The sequence below is a fragment of the Notolepis coatsorum genome (genome assembly GCF_963971535.1).
Source record: "Notolepis coatsorum genome assembly, chromosome: 2".
Lineage (NCBI taxonomy): Eukaryota > Metazoa > Chordata > Actinopteri > Aulopiformes > Paralepididae > Notolepis > Notolepis coatsorum.
The window spans coordinates 227,007,741-227,016,598 of NC_140166.1; the positions used below are offsets into that span (position 1 = coordinate 227,007,741).

An 8,858-nucleotide genomic window follows, 5' to 3' on the forward strand; every position below is an offset into this window, starting at 1 on the left:
GAATCGAGCATAGGAAATGCACAAGGGCCGCTGTATTCTGTTGTGGATGGTTGAAACTTTTGTTTGCGTGTCGTGGCGTTGGATGAAAGGGATGCACCGATTGATATCAGAGAGAGAAATCAGAGATTTGGTTTCCAAATGTAGAGTGCACTATAAATCGAATGCATTATTATTATTATATCGGCCCTGATATGACTAAAATAGCTAGATCGGGTATTGGAGACAAATATATATATATATACTTTTTTTGCTACTGGGCAGTCCAGTAGAGAGAGTAGCGCGTTATGTGGTTCGCCACTGGGGCGCCCCAGACTATTTTAATATATATATATATATATATTTTTTTTATAATAAATAACAATTCAGTACATTTATATGTGTTAATTAATTTGTTACATTTTGTTTCACTAAGTTAGGAAGGTAATGTTTTAAGTCAAGCCTGATGTTGCCTTGCACAAAAAAATGTATCCCAATCCCTTCCACACACTGAGGCATACAGTTTATTAATTGAACAATGGGTATCGGATCGGTACTCACTACTCAGTGTATCGGCCGATACACCCAAAGCCCAGGAGGTATCGGGACTGAAAAAGTTAAATTGAAGCACGTTTGTTTCTGGACCGCGCCACACGCTCGCTGCCCGTCTGAATCTGAAGCCTGGACGGAACTTAATTTAATTTAATCAGATTAATCACTTTATTCAAATTGAGGATTTGGAGGATATTAAAAAAAATATATATATATATATATTAATAAAAAAGATTTGAATATATATATTTCTTTTTAAATTAAAAACGTCCGTTCGAAAAACCCTGACGAAGTTCGAATCCCAAAAACAGGCTTCGGGGACAGCCTTAGTGGCCGCGCGTCACACAGGCAGTTAGACACGGGACTCGGTGGTTTGAGACCGGGAGGTTGGGACTCACTCAAAGAGGAGAGGAAACCACAGTCCATTGCCGGCATGAATTACTGCTGTGTGTGTGACGCGTACAAACAGACAGTCATGTTGCCTTCTCATGCTGCCTACTAGGACAGTAAACTATCTGCCTGGTATTAGGACAAAAAGAACCGGCAAAACTTGATTAACAAGAAATAACACAACGTGCTTCATGATATCTGTGTGTGTGTGTGTGTGTGTGTGTGTATGTGTGTGTGTGTGTGTATGTGTGTGGACTTGGATCGCTTTGGCAGCATGGGTATGTTTCTTTCACTGACATAACAGATTACCAATAAAGTGTGTTTGAATTGAGTTGAACTAAATTAAAAGAGAGAGAGAGAGAGAGAGAGAGAGAGAGAGAGAGAGAGAGAGAGAGAGAGTGTGTGAGAGAGAATTTGTGTTTATGTGTGACAGACAGACAGACAGACAGACAGACAGACAGACAGACAGACAGACAGACAGACAGACAGACAGACAGACAAGAGAGAGAGAGAGAGACTGTGCATGTGTGTGTGCTTGTATACGTGCACAAGTGCTTATGCGTGTCTACAGTACGTGGCCACTGTGCAGCACAGTACCAGCTCTACAGAGAGAGAGAGAGAGAGAGAGAGAGAGAGAGAGCTGTGGGTGGAAGGGAAGGGGAACAGCTGTGACAAAGACAGAGATAACTAGACAGAGAGAGAGAGAGAGAGAGACAGAGGCCGAGAGAGACAGAGAGAGAGACAGAGAACGAGAGACGGAGAGAGTGAGTGTGTGTGTGAGAGAGAGAGACAGAGACACAAAGAGAGAGAGAGAGACAGTGTGTGTGTGTGACAATGTGACATGCCTCTCTCTCATGCCAGCACCACAACAAGCCCAGGACACTCTGCTCACAAGGTAGACATGACAGAGCAACCATGTGCTCTAGGTGTAGGAATAGATTAATACAGAAAAGGTCTGGTATATTTTTGTATCAATAAATGTATAGGATAAGCATGCCCTGTGTGTGTGTGTGTGTGTGTGTGTGTGTGTGTGTGTGTGTGTGTGTGTGTGTGTGTGTGTGTGTGTGTGTGTGTGTGTGTGTGTGTGTGTGTGTGTGTGTGTGTGTGTGTGTGCATGTGTGTGTGGAGAGACACACTTGTTGTTGTGTCCACACATACAATGGAGAGACACACTTGTTTTTGTGTTCATTCTCAATGGTTTTAAGATGATTTCTGGACGTAGTATTAGTTGAATAAAACAAACTAACTGACTATTGACTACACTACAGTATATCTAACTAACTAATTAACTAACTGATTAACTGATTAATTAACTATTGACTATTAACTATAACTAACTAACTAACTAACTAACTAACTGGCCTAGTGCTCACAGGCCTCGTCTCTGAGGGGAGACCCACTCCAAGCCCTCCTCATGGGTCACGTTCAGATGGGGAGGAGGGGTCACGTTCAGATGGGGAGGGGGGTCACGTTCAGATGGGGAGGGGGGGTCACGTTCAGATGGGGAGGGGGGTCACGTTCAGATGGGGAGGGGGGAGGGGGGTCACGTTCAGATGGGGAGGGGGGTCACGTTCAGATGGGGAGGGGGGGTCACGTTCAGATGGGGAGGAGGGGTCACGTTCAGATGGGGAGGGGGGTCACGTTCAGATGGGGAGGGGGGGTCACGTTCAGATGGGGAGGAGGGGTCACGTTCAGATGGGGAGGAGGGGTCACGTTCAGATGGGGAGGGGGGTCACGTTCAGATGGGGAGGGGGGGTCACGTTCAGATGGGGAGGGGGGTCACGTTCAGATGGGGAGGGGGGTCACGTTCAGATGGGGAGGGGGGAGGGGGGTCACGTTCAGATGGGGAGGGGGGTCATGTTCAGATGGGGAGGGGGGTCACGTTCAGATGGGGAGGGGGGAGGGGGGTCACGTTCAGATGGGGAGGGGGGTCATGTTCAGATGGGGAGGGGGGTCACGTTCAGATGGGGAGGGGGGGTCACGTTCAGATGGGGAGGGGGGGTCACGTTCAGATGGGGAGGGGGGTCACGTTCAGATGGGGAGGGGGGTCACGTTCAGATGGGGAGGGGGGTCATGTTCAGATGGGGAGGGGGGGTCACGTTCAGATGGGGAGGGGGGGTCACGTTCAGACGGGGAGGGGGTCACTTTCAGATGGGGAGGGGGGGTCACGTTCAGATGGGGAGGGGGGGTCACGTTCAGATGGGGAGGGGGAGTCAGGTTCAGATGGGGAGGGGGGTCACGTTCAGATGGGGAGGGTGGTCATGTTCAGATGGGGAGGGGGGGTCACGTTCAGATGGGGAGGGGGGTCACGTTCAGATGGGGAGGGGGGTCACGTTCAGATGGGGAGGAGGGGTCACGTTCAGATGGGGAGGGGGGTCACGTTCAGATTGGGAGGGTGGTCATGTTCAGATGGGGAGGGGGGGTCACGTTCAGATGGGGAGGGGGGGTCACGTTCAGATGGGGAGGGGGGAGGGGGGTCACGTTCAGATGGGGGTCACGTTCAGATGGGGGTCACGTTCAGATGGGGAGGAGGGAGGGGGGGTCACGTTCAGATGGGGAGGGGGGTCACGTTCAGATGGGGAGACTTAAGGGAGATTTACGAGGACAACAGGCTTCAAGAGATGAAACGTCTGGAACACGTTATGAGATTAATGCACGTTTCCATCTGTGCACACGTTGAATCTTGAGCACTATAACAGCCTATAGGTCTATAGGTCTATAACTGTGTGTGTGTGTGTGTGTGTGTGTGTGTGTGTGTGTGTGTGTGTGTGTGTGTGTGTGTGTGTGTGTGTGTGTGTGTGATAATAAGACAGTGATATAAGCCTACTGTATAAACACTGAATGAGCTATCTTGGCTCAGCTACATCTTGTCACATTAAAACTAAGGAGGAGACCAGGCTGCAGTGCTTCGTTATAGCTGGCAACATCATGTACAGGCAAACAAAATAAATAAATACAATTCTTACAGAGATAACTGAGAGAGAGAAAAAACACATGGGGGGATAAAAGGCTGTTCACAAATAATAAATCCGTATTGTTTACGCCATAGCTGTAAGAGAAGCCTGCATGCTGGTAACTTGAAATAACAACTGAAACATAATATTTGTCTCTACTGTGTGTGCGTGTGTGTGTGTGTGTGTGTGTGTGTGTGACGTGTGTGTGTGTGTGTGTGTGTGTGTGTGTGTGACGTGTGTGTGTGTGTGTGTGTGCGTGTGTTGTACATGATACAGTACAGTATTATGAGAGCAGTCAACAGCTCTATAGGCTACATTAACACGAGGCTGAAATATGTCAAGATGTGGGTTATTAATTGATGTCACGGCAGCATCCAATACCACTTGCCATCATCACAAAACAATGCCCATAATAATAATCAAACAAATGCACAGAAGAGATAACATTCAAAATACCTTGTTGCTGAGGTTCTCCTTGTTATTGGCGGGTTTACTCCTTCTCAGATTGATAGATGGAGATCTCAGGAGATTTTTAATCCGACTCTTTATCGTGGTTCCCTCCATGGTGATCTTATTATTAATAACGGACACTCTCAACGAATTTAGTTGTTATGACTCAAACAGTCCAGCGTTTGTCCTGTTTTCCCTCAAGAATGCATGTCCGCAAAAAAAAAATAATAATAATAACTGCAATAAAAAAAACAGTCGCATGGTCTCTCCGCTGTCATGCTCTCAACGTGTTCGCCGGGGCAGACAGACAGAGGGTTTTCTTTTTTTTGTCTATTTGCTCCAGTTCATTTCATTTCTGGGAATGTTTTTTTTTCCGCATAATAACACCCACCCTCCTTTTCTCCTCCATAAAAGGCAGCGCGTCCCGCTCCACTGGGGGAAAAAGGTTTATAGCAATATTGTTTATTCCTCCATAGATGTCCTTCAAATAATAAGACTGTCAGGAGCTTGTAGATAGAAGACCGACCAGGTCTGTGACAGACTGTCTGTCTGCGTCGGTGCGTCCTCCTCCTGGCTGCTGCTGCTGCTGCTGCTGCGTCGCCGGCAGTGCGGTCCGTCTGTTCGGCGAATGGGATCCTGCAGTCGCTGTGAGCAGCACGCCACCCAGGGCCGGTTCTAGTACAGAGGCAGTATAGGCAAATGCTAAGGGCGCCACCACCCAGAGGGGGCAACAACCATTTTGAATTTTAATTTAAATGTTGTATCATTTTAATACTTTTTTTTACTAATACTACTAGTTATTTCGAAATACTGAAGTCTTATCTATTAGTACAGGTCCAACATTTATAACAATCCCATGGGATATTAGTGTTTTACAATGGCTCATTCATTTGGACAGCGAGTGAGAAATTGTCCAAACAAACAATGTGAAAACAAAAGGGTGAGTGCATATTATTTGGTAGTGAATAAACTGTGATGCAAGGGGGCAACAGATAAAATCCTGCCTAGGGCAGCTAATTTGTCCGAGCCGGCCCTGATGCCACCAGTTGTTGGTTGGCTAGCTGGTAAATTATTATTATTTATATTTATTATTATTATTGTATTATGCACAATCGCTGCGGGCAAGACCCCCCGCATTTCATTGTATACTTGTATGCCGTGACAATTAAAACTCTTGACTTGACTTGGTCGTATAGAGATCAGCATCTCTGTTCTCAGTGGCTGCGTTCAGACTGCAGGCAACTGTGGCTCAAATGAGATGTTTTATTTAATTTAAAAACAATTGAGCTCATATGTAATAATAATAATAATAATAATAATAAATTGGATTTGAAGAGAGAAGCGCCTTTCTCAGACTCCATGACACTGTACAAGGAGAGAGAAGCTAAAAGAAAGGGTAGATAAAAATATATAGTAACAACAGGAAAAAACAAGTAAGATAAAAAAAGGAAGCAAGGTGCTGTCCAATTGGATGAAGTGGTAACAAGAAAGTTAGCAAAAAAAAGTTTAAATAAATAAAAATAAAAACAGAAAACAAAAACAAACAAACAAACAACAAAAACAACGGGATCTGTGGCTTAAAAGAAAAGAGTCAGGGCCCTGTTGCATGAAGGCAAGTGTGAACCCATGGGTGTGTTTTTAGGTGGGTCTTGACTCACATCGACTCACAACGTATCATGTATACTGCACCCTGTGTATATACTTTACTTACTCATAGTATATATATTCAGATTCTATGTGTTTATTGCCCATATTTATTGTAACGTATAATATGATACTGATAGACCCTCATCTGACTGCACCTTTGATTATACTGTTTACTTGCTTGTTATGCCCATACATGTACCCCCCCCCCCCTCCATGCTGCTATGACGCCAGAATTTCCCCAAGGGGATCAATAAAGGAATATCTTATCTTATCTTGTCTTATCCGTTTTTTTCTCCTCACAACAGCGTTAAATAGCACAAATCACACGGAATCAGATATTTTCATATATACTGATTTGGGCCACTTTCATATGTTGTGGTGCTAAACAAGTTATAGGTCTGATCTGATTTGTTTTAATTAGCTGAATGAATGAATGAATGAATGAATGAATGAATGAATGAATGAATGAATGAATGAATGAATGGATGAATGGATGAATGAATGAATGAATGAATGAATGAATGAATGAATGAATGAATTTATTTAACAGATTGCAGAATGGGTACAATACAGTACGGCTCAATACACACAATTGTTAAGGGGATGCAGACCAGAGAAAGACGTTTGTCTTGTTTACATCAGGGTCCCCCATTTTCAATTCATAGTGTATTCATAGCTGGCCTCCCACTGCATTCAAGTTACGGTATATTGGGCGGCTAAGTGGCACAGTGGGCAAGGCGCTCACCACTAACGCAGGAGATGCTGGGTTCGAGCCCAGCTCTCTGCGTTGCTTCCGGCTTGGCTGGTCGTTCATACTAATACAATTGGCAGTATTAGGGGGTAGGAAAGCCGGTGGGTGGGGATCGGACGTTGTGGACAGCGACTCCTACAGGTCGGTTGGTGCGCCTGTACAGCAGAATCAGGAAGTATCGGGGGCAGCGTGAGCCTCCCACGCGTTACTCCTCGCCACTGAGAGATCGCGCTGTGCAGGTGAAAAGATGCGACGGCTGCCTCCTCGTGTACCGGAGGGGACACGTGATGCAAGGCTTCGTCCACATTGCAGCCGACTAACAACGTTCGAGACAGGGGAGGGTAGAATTGGAAAATACGAAATTGGGATGGGAGGAAAATAGAAATGGGGAGAAAAAGTAGATACAAAAATATATATATATTACGGTATATTATACATACATACATCCTCCATGTTTACGTCTATCGTCGTTATTGTTCATTTGCGCATGCTGGTCAGCTCAGGAGCGTGACGTGACCAGTTCGCAGACTCGCAGTGGAATCTGATCCACATTTTAAAAAAAATAATCAGATCTGAGCAATAAATCAGAATTGAGCATATACAGTAGGCTCACAGTGTGAACGTAGCCATTGCAATATGGCTATTCCAGCGCACAGTCTTCCAATAGGCCGGGTTTGTATCACCTCGAGTGGGCTGGGTTCTCTAGGCCTCTATAGACCACTGCACTCCCCAGGGCTGTGTTCTGAGCCCTTTGCTGTCCTCCCTCTACACCCATGACTGTAGTGCAGCCCACCCGGAGAACATCATCGTCAAATTTGCTGGATTTATTGCAGGGGGGGAGGATGAGTCTGCATACAGAGATGAGGTCCTGAAACTAACATCGTTGTGTTCGGTGAATAACCTATAGCGTTGAACACCACAAAAACCAAGGAACTCATCTTTGACTTCAGGAAGAACAGTGCAGACCCCACCCCCCTCTGCATCAACGGTGAGGATGTGGAGAGAGTCAGCTCCTTCAAGTTCCTTAGAACCCTCATATCGGTTGACCTCTCCTGGACCGCAAATACAACCGCGGTCATCAAGAAGGCCCAGCAGAGACTTCACTTCCTGAGGGTGCTGAGGAAGAACAGACTGGAGGAGCAGGCCGAGCAGCTGATGGTGACCTTCTATCGCTCTGCTGTTGAGAGCCTGCTGACGTACTGCGTAACAGTGTGGTACGCCAGCTGGACGGAAGCAGACAGAAAGGCGATTCAGAGGGTCATAAACTTGGCACAGAGAATCATCGGCTGCCCCAGAGCCAGAGCCAGAACAAACAGGCTCAGAGACAGTTTCTTCACCAGAGCCATCACCACCCGGAACTCTAACATGCACTAATAATTCACCTTTCCCCCTCCTCCCACACTGTGCAACATCCTGATGTGCAATATCCACAGTGCAATACCCACCCACTACCGTCTGACACTGTGATTGTTATTTGTGTGTTGTTATTTTGTATATTGTACAGGACTGTAACATTGTCTTATTGTATATTATTTAATGTTTCTGTATAATAATAATAATAATAATGCATTTTATTTATAAGGCGCCTTTCAAGACACTCAAGGTCGCCGTACAACAATTTAAAAACAGTTAATTAATAATCACAATCCATTTAAAAAATAAAATCAGACATATGCCTGCCTAAACAGGTGGGTTTTGAATGGGATGATGGAGTCAATGTTCTCTGTATAGTATTTTATGTTTCTTGTATAGTATTTAATGTTTCTGTATAGTATTTTATCTTTCTCTTTTATTACTTGTGTGATTTTATTACTGCACCTTAAAAATGTGAGTCCCAAATCTCGTTGTAGTATGCAAATAATGACAATAAAGTACAATCTAATCTAATCTAATTACGGAGTAGTACTCATTCCAGCCGGAGAGAGGCAGCAATGCGCCACAAAGCGCCTTAGTCTGTCGTAATAAACCTTGACGAAAGAAGAAGATTCCACACAATTTCATTGGTTGCCAACCGACGGAAACCGTGCATTGTTTTACGCCGTATCCAATGAGATTGGGTGGAGCAGTATTTAAACATGTAATCTGGTTCCATGTCAGTTGTTTTGTTTACATGAGTTACGCTAACTATTTAATTTACG

The 8,858-nt window shown here is 45.1% G+C and overlaps 1 pseudogene across 1 annotated transcript in view; it reads right to left on the reverse strand.

The window, feature by feature from the left end:
- LOC311223832 (mitogen-activated protein kinase-binding protein 1-like) overlaps window positions 1-4,495 on the reverse strand; it is a 161,237-nt pseudogene extending 156,742 nt beyond the window's left edge. Inside the window, exon 1 of the transcript XR_014621036.1 lies at window positions 4,329-4,495. The product of XR_014621036.1 is annotated as a mitogen-activated protein kinase-binding protein 1-like (transcript). The remainder of the gene's footprint in view (window positions 1-4,328) is intronic.
- Window positions 4,496-8,858: the final 4,363 nt, after the last annotated feature.